The sequence below is a fragment of the Lynx rufus genome, unplaced genomic scaffold (genome assembly GCF_022079265.1).
Source record: "Lynx rufus isolate CCGP_SWC_20201006 ecotype Redwood Valley unplaced genomic scaffold, mLynRuf1.p SCAF_7, whole genome shotgun sequence".
NCBI lineage: Eukaryota > Metazoa > Chordata > Mammalia > Carnivora > Felidae > Lynx > Lynx rufus.
The window spans coordinates 94220148-94240287 of record NW_025814889.1 but is presented as its reverse complement, the minus strand read 5'-3'; the positions used below and the strand labels follow the sequence as shown (position 1 = coordinate 94240287).

The window sequence follows — 20140 nt, the reverse complement described above, 5'->3', positions numbered from 1 at the left end:
AGAGGAAGATGTGGTAGAATATATGTGTGTGTGTGTGTGTATATATATATATATATATGTATATATATATATATCATATACATATATAATGGGATATTACACAGACATAAAAATGCATAAAAGAATGAGATTGTGCCAATTATAACAACATGGATAGAACCAGAAGGTATTAAGCTAAGTGAAATAAGTCAGACTGAGAAAGACAAATACCATACGATTTCACTTGTATGTGGCATCTAAACAAAACAAATGTATAAACAAACCAAAAAAAGCAGAACCAGACCTGTAAATATAGAGAACCAATTGATGGTTGGCAGGTTGGCAAAGGGGAGGGGTATGGGGAGACGGGCAAAATGGGTGAAGGGGAAAGGGAGATACAGGCTCCCAGTTATGGAATGAAGAAGTCATGGGAATAAAAGGCAAAACAGAAGAAATGTAGTCAATGATATTATAATAGCACTGTATGGTGACACAAGGTAGCTGCATTTTTTGTGAGTATAGCAGTGTAACGTATAGATTTATCAAATCACTATTTTGTATGCCTGAAACCAATATAACATTGTGAGTCAGCTACACTCAAATTTTAAAAATTTAAAAAGAGGTGAGGCGTTTTGCTTTTCCAATGTGTTTGTTTATTTTAATAATTGTACATGAAATAAATGACTACATTTTGTATATAAATGATGAGAGGAAAAAAGAGTAAAGTGGAAAAAGCACAATGCTCTGCGTTCCCCAGCCCACTCCTCTCCACAGGTGGAACCACTGTTAATGATTTGGTATTCTTTCCAGACCTTTCTCTGTGCCTTTACATTCATGCAAACAAAACAGAATTGCCCGATAGGCAGATGAAGCACATAACAAACCAGGACCAAAAAAAAAAAAAAAAAAGGTGAAAAGACTTTGACATTTTTACAAATGCATCGATTTTAAAAATCAGAATTTGTTGGGACTTCCTTACACTTAATTAATTTTTAGCATGGTTTTAATCTTAAGGTAAATAATAGGGATGTTATTTCATATGTACCAGAAGCTTCTTTAGTGCTCAGGACCTTTCTTAAGATCTTAATCCAAGCTTGCTTTATAAGTATATACACACCTATATTTTATAGAACATAAATATAATTGTATTGTTTTGCAACTTGTTTTAGTTGTGTGTGTGATTTTAAACACTGTGACATTTACTTACTGGCAACCCAAATAAGAAGGAACTTTTTCCACATCTGTCATTTTACTCCCCCAAGAACTATCCCTGTATAAGGGCTTTATGGAACAATTCAAGTTTCAAAAGCTTTCTTTCTTGGTAAAGCAAATTTTATTTTCCATCACATTTTCAAGCCAATGTAATACAATCCTTTTTTAATCTCCTCAGAGTGTATGATGGAGAGAAATCCTGCCGACCAGGAGTTTTCTAAATGGTGACTGTGGAGAGATGCCAAGGAAATCAAAGGGTGCCAAGGGCAGAATCCTCAAGTTGCTCTCTAAACCAACAGAAATTCGTTTAGAAGCTGGATTTTACTGAGGTAGGAAGCATTTCACCTACAAAGATAGAGCACATGTGGAGACTGTATTTGGGACCCGAGAATAAAGAAGAAAAATAAAGCTACATTGTACTTCAGGAGACCTTAAGAGGAGAACATTCCCTGAAGAGAAGACTAATGAACTTTTGTGAAGGAAGAAAGAATGCTGAAGCAACAGTTTATAACTACATGTATTTAAAATGTTTCCCTTATAGTAAATTAACTGCTGAAATTTTATTCCTTCAATAAGCTCAAAGCACTTAGAAGTTACAAACTTCTCTGTAAAGAGAGAGATTAGATATAGATATAGATACAGATATAGATATATAGGTATACTTGAAATAACCCTGGCTCTAAACAAACATTTATTACACACTTACTGTGAACAAGAAAGACATAGGGGGTCTGGTGATACTAAGAACTCTAGTCACAGAACCTGTCCTCTAAGAATCAAAATGCCAGTTGGAGACATGTTATAGACTCATACAGGAGGAATGACAACGGTGCAAAACATCCTGTGGTAAGTGTTAAATGAATAATAGAACCACGAGTCTTTGAAGACCTCTTCCTTCATTTGTGGTCTTAGGACCAAGTAAGAGGTGGAGCTTAAATAGTATCTTAAAGGATTTGTAGAAACTATAGGAAAAAGAGGGAAATGAAAAGGATCCCGAGCTTTCAAGAAGGAGAAGTAGAAAAGCACAGAGCACATTCAGAAGACTGTGAACAGCTCCTTCTACAGTTAAAAACAAAAACTTTGGGTAAGCAGGTTGGGCCTGTAGTCTGAAGGGTGCTGACTACTAAATTGAGATATGTTGGGGCGCCTGGGTGGCTCAGTCGGTTAAGCGTCCGACTTCGGCTCAGGTCATGATCTCACGGTTTGTGAGTTCGAACCCCGTGTCAGGCTCTGTGCTGGCAGCTTGGAGCCTGGAGCCTGCTTCAGATTCTGTGTCTCCTTCTCTCTCTGCCCCTCCCCAACTTGTGCTCTGTCTATGTCTCTCAAAAAATAAATAAATGTAAAAAACAAAAAGATATGTGGACATTATCTTTTTTAGGCAAAGAACTTAGGTAAAGAAGATTCTCTCAGGTAAGAATCAAAGCTGGTTTCTCCACTGTAAAGCAGTATAATTAAAGTACACTTAAAAAAATAAATTAAAAAATAAATAAAAAATAAAATAAAATAACATAAAATAAAATAAAATAGAGGCGCCTAGGTGGCTTAGTCAATTGAGCAAACGACTCTTGATTTTGGCTCAGGTCATGACCCCAGGGTCGTGGGATCAAGCATCATGTCAAACTCCATGCTGAGCATGGAGCCTAGTTGGGATTCTTTCTCTCTCTCCCTCTGCCCCTCCCCTGCTCCTGTTCTCTCTCTCTCTCTCTCTCTCTCTCTCAAAAAAAATTTTTTTTGTTTAATTAAATCAAATTAAATTAAATTAACAGCACAGGAAACAACAAACGTTGGCTAGGATGCAGAGATAGGGGAACCCTCTTACACTGTTAATGGGAATGCAAACTGGTACAGCCACTCTAGAAAACAGTATGGAGGTTCCTCAAAAAGTTAAAAGTAGGACTACCCTACCACCCAGCAATTGCACTACTAGATATTTACCCAAAGTATACAAAAATACTGATTTGACGGGGTACATCTACCTCAATGTTTATAGCAGCATTATCAACAGCAGCCAAACTATGGAAAGAGCCCAAATGTCCACTGACTGAGGAATGAATAAATAAAATGTCACACACACACACACACACACACACACACACACACACACACACACACGAATATTACTCAGCCATCAAAAAGAATGAAATCTTGCCATTTGCAACGAAGTGGATAGAGCTAGAATGTGTTATGCTAAGCGAAATAAGTCAAAGAAAGAAAAATACTATATGATTTCACTCATAAGTGAAATTTAAGAAACAAAACAGATGAATATTTGAGAAGAGAAAAAGAGAGAGAGAGAGAGAGAGAGAGAGAGAGAGAGAGAAAAGAGAGGGAAACCCACCACAACAGACTCTTAATGATAGAGAATAAACTGTGGGTTGATGGAGGGAAGAAGGTAGGGATAGGCCAGATGGGTGATGGGAATTAAGGAGGGCACTTGATGTGATGAACACTCGGGTTATCTGTAAGTGATGAATCACTGAATTGTGCTCCTAAAACCAATACTGCTCTGTATTTAACTAAAACTTAAATTAAAAAAAAATCTTTTTAAGTGAGAGATATTTGCAAAGCAGAGAAAAGCGTAAAAAATAAAATAAAAGTCACCTGGAAACCTACCATCCAGAAATATGTTACACTTTTATGTTACATTATAGCTTTTTTTTTCTGGTCACATATTTGTGTGTATACGTATGTACGTTTATGTACGTTTGTGTGTATATTGGGGTTATTCTTTATTAACTCAACATGATTTTGTAAGTATTTTCTTATTAAAAATCATAGCTGCACTGTATGTCATCATATAAATGGAATATATTCTACCTACCCAATTTTCCACATTTCATCTGGGCACAAAAATCTAAAACTCATCCAAGGCTGATTGGAGTAAGGATAAACTGAGAGCGGGAAGAACAGCTACCTCTGCCCAGTAGAGGGCAACTTATATAAATTAAGGCATAGTCACACTCTAAAAGAGTTTCTTATATTACTATTATTTCAAAACTATTGTATAACTATTATTTTCAAAGAATGATGCCACTCCTTGTGTCCTATCCTAGAGTGGTCTCTCGGATATATTTTCTCTTCTCCCCAAGCCCCTTAATTTGGAGTGTCCCAGAACTCAGTTCTCTCTTCTCCCCCATCTACATTTATTTCCTCCCTTGGCGATCTCATCCTGACCCGAAGGACTTAAATGTTGTCTATGTGCTAACCACCTGTGGAAAGGAAGGGTATTCTATGTTCAGGGGTGGATACAAGTTTTCTGAAAAAGAATTCGAAATTGTAAATAAAATATGCCTGCTCCACTCCAATGTTATCCAATAGGAGACATTACAAATATAAAATGTGGTGCCCTGCTCTGGGCGGGGTCCCAGAGATGAGGGACCTTGAAGCTGGGCGTATGCTGTAGCCTGAGCAAGGGCCTGGAGTCAGGAGCAGAATGATATGAGGAAGGAATCGGTAAGGGGAGAATACTATCTCAAAGTCAGGGGATGGGGTAGGTGGGGAAAAAAATCACCCATCAATTTGGGCAATTTGTTCTTTGACCTCTATTCATTCGGATGTCTACAGAACAATAATCTGAAATATTCATTTGATTCGGCTTCCTAAAAAATGGTACGTTACTCATTGTAAAAGGGGGAAGGGAAAGAGAGAGTTTCTGTGGGCTAATTAACAAAATAAAGGCTCCTGAGATAGCAAGCAAATGTCTGTGATTCTTTATTTCCAATATCATCTCTACATCAAATTTTCTCTCGCTGTTTCTCCTGCAAGCTCTGCTTTTCGGCACAGAACACGCTCTGCTAAAATTTGCAAAGAATTCTTTCTTTCCACATTGAAAAGGCCTGGCTACTTTGATATGACTGTAGTTTGCCCCCCATTATACACGAGTACAAACATGTAAAAATATTTCTGCCTCTCTCCAATCTATAGAAAACCATTTTGGGGTCTTGAAAACAGTCTCTTTACAGATGGGAGAGAATGTGAGAGAAATGCCCTCAGTGTGCTGGCTAAAAACTGCAGTGTCTGCCCAGCACTGTGCTGCCTCTCATAACAGGGGATGCTCTGCTGAATGAGCCCTTGTATGTCCAAATTCAAAAAGGTCTTGTTTGCTCCAGTTGAACAAAGCTCTCACAGACAGTGGGATCTGCAGGGTAGCCACCAAGTGTGTTAAACCAATGTTCCCTCCACCACACTGCCGAATAGTTTATCGTAATGGCAGTTCTCACCTTCATGTATAGAGCCCGGTGTTCGCGTTGCCGTCCTGCACAGAGCTCCCACTGACTTCAAAGGAAATGACATAGAACAGAACCCCATGGTGTAAGGAGAAACAGGCAGCATCTGATCAGAATCAGGCCATATTTTTTTTTTCATTCTCTCTGTATAAATGGCTAAATTTATATACAGAATATTTAAAGGCCACCTTTCACTTCAGCAGTTTATGAATTGTCAGACGTACATACAGTTATTAGGGAGCTCAACACTGAACTGCTTATGTGGGAGGGATAGGGAGGGGGTGTTATAGAGAAATCCATCCCAATCCCACATTCTTCTTGGTCTACAAGACAGTCCCACCCCCTCAGAGACCAAAGTGATTGGGTCTAGCTTAGTGGCTTGTTTAACTTAAAGCTGGCCTTAAGGCAAACCTTAATGAAAAAGAAGGCTTAAGAGGCAGAAGAGAAAAAGAAGAGAGGGAGACGGAGGAGGAAGGAGAAAAAGAGGTGAAACAAAAAAGGATGTTTATTGAATCCCTGGATAGGGGAGTCTTTTTCTAAACTTAAAACTAAGGGGAGGACGGGGCACCTGGGTGGCTCAGTCGGTTAAGCATCTGACTTTGGCTCAGGTCATGATCTCATGAGTTCAAGCCCTGCATTGGGCTCTGTTTAGACAGTTCAGAGCCTGGAGCTTGCTTCAGATTCTGTGTCTCCCTCTCTCTCTGCCCCTCCCCCGCTCGCACTCTGTCTGTCTCTCTCTTCCTCAAAAATAAATAAACAAAAAAAAATTTTTTTTTAAACTAAGGGGAGGAGGAGTCACTAAAGAATAATAAATTTAACTATAAAAATAGAAAATTTCCACATGTCAAATATCAAAATAAGATAGATTTAAATGGCAAATAAAAAACTAGGTAAAATATTGGTGACAACTTAAATAGGTAAAGGATTAATATTCTCCTGAATTTATAAAGAACTCAGGAAAGCTGATTCAAAAAAAGAAAAGCACTCCCACAGCTAATATCACATTTAATGGGAAAAACCTGAAAGCTTTTCCTCTAAGATCAGGAACAAGAGAAAGACGTCCACTCTTACCACTTTTATTCAACACAGTACTGGAAGTCCTAGCCAGAGCAATCAGACAAGAAAAATAAATAAAAGGCTTCCAAATTGGTAGAGAAGAAGTAAAACTGTCACAATTTGCAGATGACATGATACTATATAGAAAACCCCAAACATTCCACCAAAAAACTAGTAGAACTAATAAATGAATTAAGTAAAGTTGCAGGATACAACTAATATACAGAAATCTGTTGTGTGTCTATACACTAATAATGAAGTAACAGAAAAAGAAATTAAGAAAACAATTCAGGGGCGCCTGGGTGGCGCAGTCGGTTAAGCGTCCGACTTCAGCCAGGTCACGATCTTGCGATCCGTGAGTTCGAGCCCCGCATCGGGCTCTGGGCTGATGGCTCAGAGCCTGGAGCCTGTTTCCGATTCTGTGTCTCCCTCTCTCTCTGCCCCTCCCCCGTTCATGCTCTGTCTCTCTCTGTCCCAAAAATAAATAAACGTTGAAAAAAAAAAAAGAAAAAGAAAACAATTCATTTACAATTGCATCAAAAAGAATAAAATATCTGGGACAAATTTAACCACAACAACAACAACAACAACAACACTAAAGTTCACATAGAATAAACAAAAGGTTCATACAATTCACAGAAACATAAGTTAAAATGACTAATAAACATTTGAAAAATGTTCAGGGTTACTAATAATCAATAAAAGCAATGAAATAAAAAATACTTTCCCTTCAAATTGGTAAATATGAAAAATGAAACTATATATTGCAGTCTTCTCAGATTTAAACAATAATCAGAAAACGTGGCTCTTCAAAAATGCCTTTTCAAAACAGCAACAACAAATAAAATACCAAAGACTATACATATTAAGATGTGCAAAACCTAAATTAAAAAACTCAACTCCCTTCCTGGGCAGAAGAGCCTCATGAGAGACAGGGCCTGCTCAAGGAGGGTATCCTAGCCTAAAAAATGTCAGGAAATTAGCTACCCACCAGGAGATCAAGCAAATCAGTAGAATACTGAGGATAATAATAGGCAAGTTTCTCACTGTGAGAGAAGAGTAGTATAAATAGAGATGGGGGAAGGCTAGAATGAGCCCAGTGGTACTGGACTGGGAGTGGACCATGTCAATGCAACCACATGGTTTTCAATATAGGTAGATAGATACAGAAATAAATAGCGATGTAAATGTGTGTGTTTATGTATGTATACAAGAGTATGTATGTAAATACATATTTCTGTGCATAGGTATATGCATACATGTATTTCCTAGCTCAGTGCAATGAGAAGGGCAGGGAGAAGGGGCACTCTGGTAACTGATTAACTGATCTAGTGCCTAGATCCTGGTTTCTAAATTGTACCATCTCTTCTCCACATAGGCTTTGTTCTTTGGAGAGCACATCCATTTCCTAAGGCTTCATTGTGAAGCCTATACTTATATGTCAAGATGAGACCTTTCACCTAATCTCCAGATATTCAGTATTTTCAACATATTCCGACTGCTAACATGACTTCTCTACTTTGTTGTCTCATAAACATTTCAAACAATGTAGTCAAAATAGAATGTTTAATTTCCCTGTGTCCTCCCTAAGGGATTCCTCCCCGTTGTCCCAATCTCTGTAAATAATAACACTATTCACTCAGTCACTGAAGTTGGAGGCCTGAGAGTCATCCTAATCTCCTCCCTTTCCCTCACCCTTCATAGTCTACCCATGAGCAAGTTCAAATTTTCTGCTTCCAAATTATACCTTGAATTAATTCCTTTGTCCTCATCTCTACTTATGACTATGCTAGTTTAAGCTACCATTCTCCCCCTCCTAGATTTCTGCAATAGCTTTCTAACTAGTCCCTCTACATCCATGGGAACCTTCTTACATTCCACTATCAACATAGCCAGAATGAACTCTTAAAATATCATTGAAGCATGCCTTTCTTCTCCTCAAAACCCTTAAAAGACTTCTATGATTTTCCAGCCCATTAGAACAAATCCGAGTGCCTAGCTATGGCCAAAAAGACCCTGCATGATCTGGCTACCTTCATACCATTTACCTCATCCCATCAATTAAAACTCTGCAGTCAAAGTTCCTAGAACACACCAAGCTCTTTTCTGTTTTGGGAGTTTTGCATTCGCTCTTCCTTCTGCTTGCCATGTTCTTCTTACAGCTTTTCACATGATTGGTTCATTCTCAATCTTTTTTTTTTTAATGTTTATTTATCTATTTTAAGAGAGAGCATGAGGGGGAGAGGGGCAGAGAAAGAGGGAAAGAGAATCCAAAGCAGGTTCCAAGCTGTCAGTGGAGAGCCCAACACAGGGCTTGATACCATAACTGTGAGACGATGACCTGAGCTAAGATTAAGAGTCGGACGCCTAACCAACTGAGCTACCCAAGCATCTTGGCTCCTTATGATTCTTTAGTTCTTAGCTTAAATATGAGTTACTCAATGCAGAATTTCTTGGCCATCCTATCTAAGTAGGACCCTCTATTATTCTTTATCACAGCCAACTATTTCTATTCTTCCTAACACAGGCTGCAATTTATTTATTTATTTAGTTAGTTAGTTAGTTAGTTTTATTGCCTATCACTAGAGTATAAGCTGTGTGAAGGGAGTGATCTTGTCATTCCTGTTTTCTCTTTTATTCCCATATCCCAGCATGGTGTCTGCTATATATCACATAATTGAAAATATTCTATCAAACTGAAAAAGAACTGTAAAAATTTACTACATGTTAGATGAAAAAGAATTCAGAATGAGAACACAAAATTCCCTCAACTGGCTTATAGCCTAGAAGGGAAGTAAATAAGCATTTGCAATTCTACATGATTAGTACTATCATAGGGAAAGTTTCATATAGCAGAGGTCCCTAATCTGAGCTCAAGGCCGATCACAAAAGGCTTGCTGGAGGTTGCGACATTGTAGTGAAACCTGCTGGATAGATGAGTTAGTCATCAAAGATGTAGTGAGGTTGGACAGAGGCAAAGAATAGCATGTGCCTGGAAATAAGCCAGACCTTGGCATATTCAGGAAGCTAAATGCCTTAGGGCTGGAGAGCAGAGATGAGAGTGAAGAGAACAAATGGCAAGAGACGAAGTTACAGAAATAAACCTCATTAAACAGTTTTTACTTCATCTTGAGGGAGTGGGATGGTTACTGGAAGGTTCTATGCAGGGAGTGACGTGACCGATTTTGTGTAAAACAAAGGCCATTTTGACCACAGAATACATAATGGAATTCAAGACCAGCAAGAGCTAGGGGGCTATGGCAGCAACCTAGGTGAAAGTTGCAGGATGATAGTGACCGAAACTAGGGCAGTAGTAATGGGAAAATAAAAAATAAGACCAAAAAAAAGACAGACTTGGAGGCTATTTAAAAGATGGCAGTGGAAGAAATTGGTAATTCAATAAGTAATCTGATAAATGATGTGGGGACAAATAGTTAGATAATTGGAGGAAGACTTAGAGCTCTACTTCAAAACTGCATCAAAATACACTCCAGGGGCGCCTGGGTGGCTCAGTCGGTTAAGCGTCCGACTTCAGCCAGGTCACGATCTCGCGGTCTGTGAGTTTGAGCCCCGCGTCAGGCTCTGGGCTGATGGCTCGGAGCCTGGAGCCTGTTTCCGATTCTGTCTCCCTCTCTCTCTGCCCCTCCCCTGTTCATGCTCTGTTTCTCTCTGTCCCAAAAATAAATTTAAAAAGTTGAAAAAAAAATAAAAAACAAAATACACTCCAGATCGATGAAATATTTACATGGTTTTTAAAAATGAAATTATGAAACTGTCAGATTTCTGGTCAAAATGACACTTTCATACACCCCATCTCTTCCAAACTCACCCACCAATTCCATGATCAACCATTATGTACCTTCCCTTATATACATCTTAAACTACCTTGTCCCTTTTTTTAAGTTTATTTATTTATTTTGATAGAGAGAAAGAGAAACAGAGAGAGAAGCAGAGGGAGAGGAAGAGAGAGAATCCCAAGCAGGCTCTGGGCTGTCAGCATGGAGCCTGATGCAGGGCTCGATCCCACAAACCGTGAGATCATGACCTGAGCCAAAACAAAGAATCAAACACTTAACCAACTGAGCCACCCTTGTCCTTTCTTTAACATGATAAATTCTAGTTAAATCTAACCTTCTGCCTGTTTGTCATCTGGATAAATCCAATTCTCCACTTAACTCACATCTCTGCTGCTGACTGTGGGTGGAGAAAAACACACACACACACACACACACACACACACACACACAACTGTCACCAACTATCACCAATCTCAAGTAGGCCCTTGATGTTACTTACCAACAATCATTATTGTTCCCGAGTGCATTCAGTCTCCCATTCTTCTAGACACTCATACTTTCTTCTAATTTTCAAACTCTGACAACTTCTTTCTATCCTCACTCTCAACTGATGATTTGCATCTCATTTAGCTGAAAAACAGAAGAAGCAATCAGAAAAGAATTACCATATGTTCCTCCCATAACATCTACTCACCTATCCACACTTGTGTCCATATGCTCTGCCTTGTCAGGTGTTGATATGAACAGACTGTCTGTGGTCCAAATGAAAACCAGTCCTCTATTGTCCACTAGACCTCACCTCCTCCAGCCTATTTAGGGACCTCAGTACAGCAATTGTCTACTTTCTCTCTGGTATTAGTTTTTTCCTCTCTACTGGATCTTTCTTACCATTATGAAACTATGGCTTTATTTACCCCATCTTAATTTTTTTTAATATTTATTTATTTTTTTGAAGGAAAGAGAGACAGAGTGTGAGTGGGGGAGGGGCGGAGAGAGAGGGAGAGACAGAATCCGAAGCAGGCTCCAGGCTCTGAGCTGTCAGCACAAAGCCCGACGTGGGGCTGGAGCTCATGAGCCGTGAGATCATGACCTGAGCCGAAGTTGGAGGCTTAAATGACTGAACCACCCAGGCACCCTTATTTATCCCATCTTAAAAAAAAAAAAAAAAATTACTACTAACCTCATTTTTCCTTCCAGTTATCCTTCATTTCCTTTCTTCTCCTTTCAGCAAAAGTCCTTGAAAGAGTAGCCTGCCTGTACTGGCTATTTCTAACTTCTCTCCTCCCACTCTCTCTTGAATCCACATTGATCAAGTTTTTGCCCCTCACCATGTCACCAGTTCCCTTGTCAAGATTACCAAAGATTTCCACGTGGCTAAATCGAATGGTCAATATCAGCCCTCACCTTGCTTGACCTATTAGCAATGTATGACCCAGCTGCTCCCTCCCTCTTTCTTCAGACCCTTTCTTTACTTGACTTCCAACCTGGTTTTCTCCCCGCCTTAGTATTTGCTTCTGCTCAGTCTCTTCTGTTGTTTTTTCCTTATCTCCCTGACCTCTGAACATTGAAATATCTCAGTCTTTGGATTTCTTCTCTTCAATGTCTACACTCACTTTGTGGTAGATTGAATTATGGTTTACAACAATTTGCTCCCTCCCTTCTATGAAGATTGTACATTCACATTTTTGGATTTTCCTTGAAATTCCTCTTCAGTACACAGTATACATCTTTGTCTCATCGTAGGACAGGGCTATGAGTGGAATGGAATGGAAGCATATGGTCTATGCCACATACAAAGAGAAGCTTTAAATTTAATTGCATTGTTTAGTTTGGCCCCTCTTGCTTCTGCCCTTTGCCACAAGTATGGCATGTGCCAGATAGTGGCTGTTTCTTCAGCTTAGGGCTCAAATTAGATTACTCTTGAATCAGACATAGCTGGCTTGCAGCCTAGAGTGGAGCTGTAATCAATCTGTCACCCATATTTAACAAGAGCAAGAAGTAAGTGTTACTGTAATCCACTGAGATTTAGAGGTTGTTTGTTACAACAACGATGTTGACGAATAAAACTCCCTTTAAATTCTGCTGAATGCCTGGCTCATATGTTCAGTGGGCAACTGGGCATCTCCATTTGAATGTCTGTCTTATAGGGCAACTCAAACTCAACAGGTCCAAAAATGAGCTTCTGATTTTTTCTACCAAATCTGGTCTTCTTGAACTTTTTTCATTATTAACTATTAAAAACTCAAACCTTCTAGGATAAAAAACCTCCTAAAGTCATCCTTGATTTTTCACTTTTGCCCAATTTATCTACAAATCTTGTTAATGCTACTTTCAAAATAAATCCAGATTTAGGGCACCTGGATGGCTCAGTGATTCAGCTCAGGTCATGATCTCACGGTTTGTGAGTTCCAGTCTCACACTGGGCTCTGTGCTGACAGTGCAGAGCCTGCTTGGGATTCTTTCTCTCTCCCTCTCTCTCTGCCCCTCCCCTGTTCACTTTCTATATGTCTCTCTCAAAATAAATAAATAAACATTAGAAAAAAATCTAGATTCTGAAACATTCTCACCACCTTTACCGTTATCACCTTAGCCTGTGCTATTATAATTTTTGCTTGTTTGATGCTATCGCCATACCAATCCCACCAGTGGGTTGCCACCCTTGCTTTCTCCATCCACAGTCTCAGGTCCTAAGTATCTCTAGAGAAAGTTCTTCTAGAGTAGAAAAACAAAAATTAATCAGTAACTACCTGACAAATACTACCCAACCTCAGCTGGGTCACAATTATTCATAAGATGTCTTTTAATTTTTCTTATTACTTTTTACTGCCTCAGTATCACCTCGGTGCAAGCCACCATGATTTTTCACCTAGATTACTTTGGAAGCCACTCAGTTTATTCCTGCTCTTGTCCTCCATAGTGGGCCTCTTAAAACAGGGCACCTGGCTGGCTCAGTTGGTAGAGCATGCAACTCTTGATCTCAGGGTTGTGGGTTCGAGTCCCACATTGGGTGTACAGATTAGTTAAAAGAAATAAAATCTATAGATAAATAAGTAATAAAATAAATAAAACTGTAATTATGTCAAATTGTTCCACTTCTTTGCTTAAATCTTTCCTTTCTTCAAATGGATTACCATCTTACTGAGATTAAAAGTCAAGTGCTTGTAATGGTCTACAATACCTTTTTTTAAAATTAATTACTTAATTTTTGAAGGGGAGAGAGAGAGGGCACAAGTGAGCGACGAAAAGAGAAAAAAGAGAGAGAGAGAAACGGGGCTCACCCGAAGTGGGGCTTGTGCTCACTCAAAGCAGGGCTCCTGCTCACCAGATGTGGGACTTGAACTCACGAACCACGAGATCATGACCTGAGCTGAAGTCAGATGATTAACCGACCTAGCCACCCAGGTGCCCGGTCTACAATATCTTTTACATTCTGCACACACACCTTCCTTACCTTACTGCTCAAATATCCTCTTTTATGACTCATTTTTCTCGTTCATCTTTGGCCACACTGGCCTCCCTGCTTTTCCCTGCATAAATCATTTATGCTCAAACTGCAGGGCCCTTGCATTTGTTGTTCTCTTTATCTAAGATGCTCTTCCACCAAATATCTCTATGGTCTGTTTCCTCACCTCTTTCAGGTTTTACTCAAATGTCAGTCTCTCAGTGAAGTCTTCCTTGACCATCCTATTTTAAGTTGTAGTCTTCCCCAGAATCCCCTAGACCCCTTCGCTGCTTTATTTCTGCCTGTAACATTTATCACGGGGTATGTAAAAATCTAATAAACATACCATAAACTTTGCTTATTTATTATTTTTTTAATTAAAAAAATTTAACGTTTATTTTTGAGAGACAGTGACAGAGCATGAACAGGGGAGGGGCACAGAGAGAGGGAGACACAGAATCTGAGCTGTCAGCACAGAGCCAGGTATGGGGCTCAAACTCACAAACCGCAAGATCATGACCTGAGCTGAAGTTGGACGCTTATCCGACTGAGCCACCCGGGTGCCCCAAACTTTGCTTATATATTGTGTTTATTGTTTGTCTCCCTATTCTAGAATGGATGCCTGATGAACTAAGAGTTTTTTTTGGTCTGCCTTGTTGAGAGCTATATCCTCTGAGCACACTAAGTGCTCAGTAAATATTTGTTGAGAGAATCAGTGTAACTAACAAAGTGTAATACCCAGATTATATAAAGTGCTCTTACATGTCAAAGAAAACACAAAACAACCAACTGAAACATTAACCAAGGGTACGAATAATGACCTCACAGAAGAAACACATTAATCCACAAACATAAGAAAAGGGACTCAATCTCAAGTGATCAGTGAATTAAGCAGGATGAGATATCTTTTCATAGCCATCAGGTTGTCAAAAACTTTAAAAGCCTCACAATGCTAAGCACTGGCAAGGATGGGAGCATCAGTCACTCTCACACACCTGCCGGTACAACTTTGGAGATTTGAAGTATCCAGTAAAGACTGGAAATATATATACCCTTTACCCAGCAATTCCAGTCCCAGATATAAACTCAAGAAGTGCTAACAAGTCTTTTTATGAGCGACATGTAAGAGACTGTGTATGTCAGCAATGTTAATAATGGCCCTAAACTAGAAACTCAAAAGTCCATTAAGAGAAGAATAAAAACATAAATTTGACACATGAAAACAATGGAGCATTTTATAGCAATAAAAACGAGTGAACTATAGCCAAATACGAACATGAAGACTAGATTCCTGACCTACAGAAACTGTGAGATAATAATCGTTTGTGAGATAATGTTTATCGTGACCAGCCATGAAGTTTGAGAGTAATGTGATATACAGAAATAAATAAGTAATACAAAAATGGTGGTAGTGGAAGGGTTTATTAGAATTATGTAGGAGAGTTTGTAAAATTATTGATACCTGCACTCGTATGCTGGTATGTCTCACAAATCGTCCACGGGACATGGGAGAATATCCTATCACTCAGATGTGTCTATGGAACAGTTTGAAAATCATCTAGGAGATCTGAAAAGGTTGCTATTTCTTTGTCCTCCCAAAACGCTAATAAAAATGAGAATTAAAAAATTGCAACCATTAGGGGGTCTGGGTGGCTCGGTTGGTTGAGCGTCCAACTCTTGATCTCGGCTCAGGTCATGATCTTATTGGGTTCAAGCCCCTCATCAAGCTCTGTGCTGACAGCGCGGAACCTCACTGAATTTCTCTCTCTCTGTCCCTCCCCGACTCCCATGTGCATGCACTCTCTCTCTCTCTCAAAAATAAATAAACATTTAAAAAATTATAACCATTAAGTACAACAGAATGTAAAACGAGGCAATAGTAGATGAGAGATAGCAACAACATCTTCAGATGAAAGCATGTGGAGAAGTAGTAACTGTTGGGTTTTACCTTCTCCATCCTGCAATGTTCCTGCAGAGTGGGGAGCCCAGGAGAAACATTCTGATTCCTGTCACAGAACCTTAGAGGTCTCAGGTGTGTTTCCCTTTACTGCCTTTGCCATAGTGTGGTAGAATCCATGGATTGTCTTGATCAACAACTATTCTAATGCTTCTTGTGTGCAGAGGCTGGCTGGAAAGTTAAAAAAAAAATGCAAACTGCTTTACATCTAGTTTTCAAGATATGAATTAAGGTCCAAAAATGAAATGCACTTGCATTAGATCTGGAAAGTAGAAATTAGGTGGAGGCCATCATCTTGTTCCTTTGACTGTTGCTTCTGGCCAGCATGGATACGGAGTCAATGAGTTTTTCTGCCCAATTCTGAGTCCTAGATTTGAGAATATGGAGAGACAACTTCAATGGTGGCTTCATAAGCCTTGGAACACAGATACCAAATTTAGTCTGTTTCATAACTCAGCCCCCTGAAGGCCTAGCCTAGCCTTCTCCTCAAGCTCTTCCAATGAATTTGGAATCTCCTTATTAGTTGAATTAAATCTCTCTCTGATGAAAAAAAATTTCGATTGGCTTCTGTTTCCTTTAATGAACCATGACTGACATATTCATTCTGATAGAATAAAGAATGTTTACAATCTGGAGAGGTGCCAAAAATGGTACTAAAATATCTCTCCATGGATTATTTGCTGATTGCAAGTGAAAAAAAAAAGTAATTTAACAGCGGGGAGATCTGGCTGTTGCCTCCTTAACCTAGTAATAAATGTTAGTGTCACTGAAAGTGGGACAATCAAAAGTATGTGCCTAAAATGTGATGCAATATAAAATACATAGCACTAGTTATGAATATTCCTGACAAAAATGTTTAACTTGAATTGAAATCAGCCTTTATATCTCATCTCCAGTTCACAGGAAATATAGGGTAGATGAACATGTTAAATGACACTAAAAAAGAAACAATCAGGCAAGTCCAAACAGTGAGACAAAGCTTAGGACAATGGACTCAATTCCGCAATTCAATGACATAAAAAAGAGGGTGGGGACAACATGGGGCTCGAACTTAAAACCCCAAGATCAAGAGTTTCGTGCTCTACCGACTGAGCCAGCCAGGTGCCCCCTCTACTTTTCATTATATTAGAAAATTATTGGAAAACTAAAAATTAATTTAGTGGTAGAAGAAAAGACAGTGATGAGCAGTAGCTTGAGGCAGTAACTGAGTCAAGGTTGCTTTTATGATGGACATGTTTGTAAGCTGAAGGTGAAGGAGAAAATACAGACAGAGAGGGAGGAACTGATGGAGCAAAGTCAAGAAGTGGGACAGAATGGATTATAAGGACATGTGAAGAGTTTAGACCCAGAAAGGATGATCACACCCATTTTTCTCAGGACGAAAAATAATGAGTGAGAGATGAGAGTTCTAGAGTGGAGACAGCCAAACAAAAATAGCCTTCCACTGGAGGAAGGCTAAGGATAGACCAAGGATAATGATGGTGGGTTTGGGGACTTCAGGAGAACAAGAAAGTTCTGGAAATGATGCTGGGTAAATTCTGTAGGGATGCATTTCTGAAGAGAGGTGTTACTCAGATGAAGTTAGAGAGCATCCATTTATAGTGAAACAAATCAGCATGATTTTATGATTTCCTTCAGGCATGCTCATCAACCTGGGAATGGAAGAAAAAGCAGAGAAGACTAGATTTGCCCTAAAGTGGAGGAAGCGAAAGTGTGACAGTCCCCAAAATCAAATAGGTGAATGTGGGTGTCTCTAGGTTTTTAGTAAGGCCATATATAACTAGCTGCTTACAGGAAACTCCCTGTATGGAACTTTGAGAAACACTAGAAGAGTATTAACACACTAGGACAAGAAAGGCTGAAAGGGACAGGAAGTCATGTTTGCTGTGAAGGATGGTGCAATCGGAGTGAAGACGTGGGACAAGTAGAGGGAATGAAAAGTTGTAGTCAAGACAGGAAGCAGAGAGGGTGAAAGTTTGGAGAATATAAAGTTCCAAGTGGTGTTGAGGTCCCAGATAAGGCCACAGAGATGTGTAACTGCAGTAGAAACTAGTCGGCGAAGTTATTAGATGAAAATGAACATGGATGGGTGGGTGCTTGGGTGGCTCAGTCAGTTGAGCATCTGACTCTTGGTTTTGGCTCAGGTCATGATCTCACAAGTCATGGGATCGAGCTGAGTCAGGCTTGGAGCCTGCTTGGGACTCTCTCGCTGTCTCTCTGCTTCTCCTCCACTTGCACGTGCACGCATATGTGCACACACACGTGCTCTCTCTCTCTCTCTCTCTCTTTCTCTCTCAAAATAAATAGGTGAACTTTAAAAAAAAAAAAAGAAGGAAAATGAACATGGATGTGGTACACAACTTCTAAGAGCCCCTGAACATCCCCACTTCTGTTACTCACACCCTTGTAGAATCCTTTCCCTTTGACTGGACCTATTGACTTACTTTTAACAAATAAAATAAGGCAAAAATAATGGGCTGCCACTTCTCAGATTAGGTTACAAACGACTCTGGCTTCCATCTTACCTGCCCTCTCTTGCTTTTTCACTCATTTTTTCCATATGAAGCCAGCTGCCATCTTGTAAGCTGTGCAGTGGAGAGACCAACCAGGCAAGGAACTCAGGAAGGCCTCTTTCCAACAGCCCACGAAGACATGAGTCCCAACAACAACCACATGAGTGAGTCTCGAGTGACTCCTCCCCAGCCAAGCTTTAGATGACTGAAGCCCAGCTTCACTGCAGCCTATGAGAGACCCTGAGCAGAGGATCCAGATAAGTCTTGCCCAGATTCCTGACGCAGAGAAACCATAAGATAATAAGTGACGTTTTAGGCCAGTAAGTTGGGGTGGTTTTATACGCAGCCATAGATAACTAATACAATGGATGTGGATGTCTTGAGAATGACAGGAGAGAAGATGGAAAGGAAAAGCATGCAGCCAGGGGCAGTCATCATAAAGATTTAAAGTAGCATCTGGCCAGTTAGCTCAGTTGGTTAGAGCATGGTGCTAACAAAGTAGAGCTTCTCCAACATTAATGAGCATACATATCACTTGTGGGTCACGTTAGAATCCAGACTCTGCTTTGGTATTTCTGTAGCCTGATGTGAGTGAAAGGGGGAGTTAGGAGAATCCAAATCAATATGCTTGTGGAAGGGGTCAAACTGTTTACTAAAATAAGCATGCAGGTTGAGGCACACATAAGCCAGGGCCTAAGGTGAGGCCAGGGAATAATGTAAGAAGGATCAGATAAACAGATCAGTCTGGGTGAAAACATAAAGCACTGAGTATTGCCTAAGACTGGCTTTTACGGGTTCCCTGCGGTATAATGTTTGGACAGGTCTCTCATGGTTAGGGAATAGGATTCTCTTCTCTCTCTCTGTCTCTCTCTGTCTCTCTTTCTCCCCCCTCCTTTCTGTCGCTTAATATCTATCTACATCTATTTAGATGTAGACAGGCCATTAGGGTAAATGGAAAAATAATTCATGTATTCATTTCATTTAGCAACCCTGAACTGAGCACTTATTATGTGCTAGGCTTTGAGGAAACAAAGTAGATGAGAGAGTCCCTGTCCCAGTGATGAAAACAGAAGGGGAGACAGATACATCAAGGATTACCAGAATATGAGGTAATTGGTGCTATAATAAAGGTATGAAAGTTATGGTAGACTGACATGGTAAGTGATTCATTTTTCCCAAGAACCCAGAGGTAGAAGAAGCTTCAAAGAATAGGTGAGGGGTGGGTGAGCAGGGCAATTAGAGGAGTACACACTGAAGGGAAATCAGAGAATTCTAAGTAGATCATTTTGTAGATAAGTCTCTCTCAGAACCCTTCCTTGTACCAGTAGCTTATGCTCACACAGCAACAGACTTCTAATCTTTGCTTGGTTTCATTTGTGGGAAGAGAACTTGCAAAGCGGCCAACATAAATATTGCCCCACTTGGCTGCTAGATTTCTCATTGTAAATGATTAAATTGATTTTCGGATACAAACTAGACTGCCATCAGTTTGGGATGCAAGAACCTGTTTTTCTTAGGGCCTGAGCAAGTCAGGATAAGCCAAGATTGAGTGATCCAGATGTACAAGGACAGAAAACCCCGAGAATCTTGGAGGGCACTATCTTTTCTGACCTACCAGTCACTCCTCTTCTGTGCACAGTGAATGATAAACCTAAAGAGGACTCAAGTGATGCTACCATTGTTTACTGAAAGTTACAAAAGGCAAATATCGTAAGATTTAGGGTTGGGGTAAGAGCCTTGAAAGACAGCCAGCGATGTGATGAACACATTTGAACGGAGACTAAATTTGGGGTACTGCAGCCATCTGTGTGTATCAACAGCAAGCCTCCAGCGCCATGCTTTTATGCTTTCAGCCCCAGCAAATACCATTAAAGAGAAGAGAGCTCGGTGAACTGTTTCTGGAGCCTCTTTGAAACCGTACATAAGGTCAGTTTGACATCACACGCTAATGTTCTGCT

At 39.8% G+C, this 20140-nt stretch overlaps 1 long non-coding RNA gene across 1 annotated transcript; it reads right to left on the bottom strand.

Moving 5' to 3' along the window:
• Positions 1–1131: 1131 nt before the first annotated feature.
• On the bottom strand, positions 1132–16012 carry LOC124502597 (uncharacterized). Its single transcript, XR_006959939.1, has 3 exons — positions 15661–16012; positions 10770–10900; positions 1132–1536 (listed from the first exon to the last, which is right to left on the bottom strand). It is a non-coding gene; the product is annotated as an uncharacterized LOC124502597 (long non-coding RNA).
• Positions 16013–20140: the final 4128 nt, after the last annotated feature.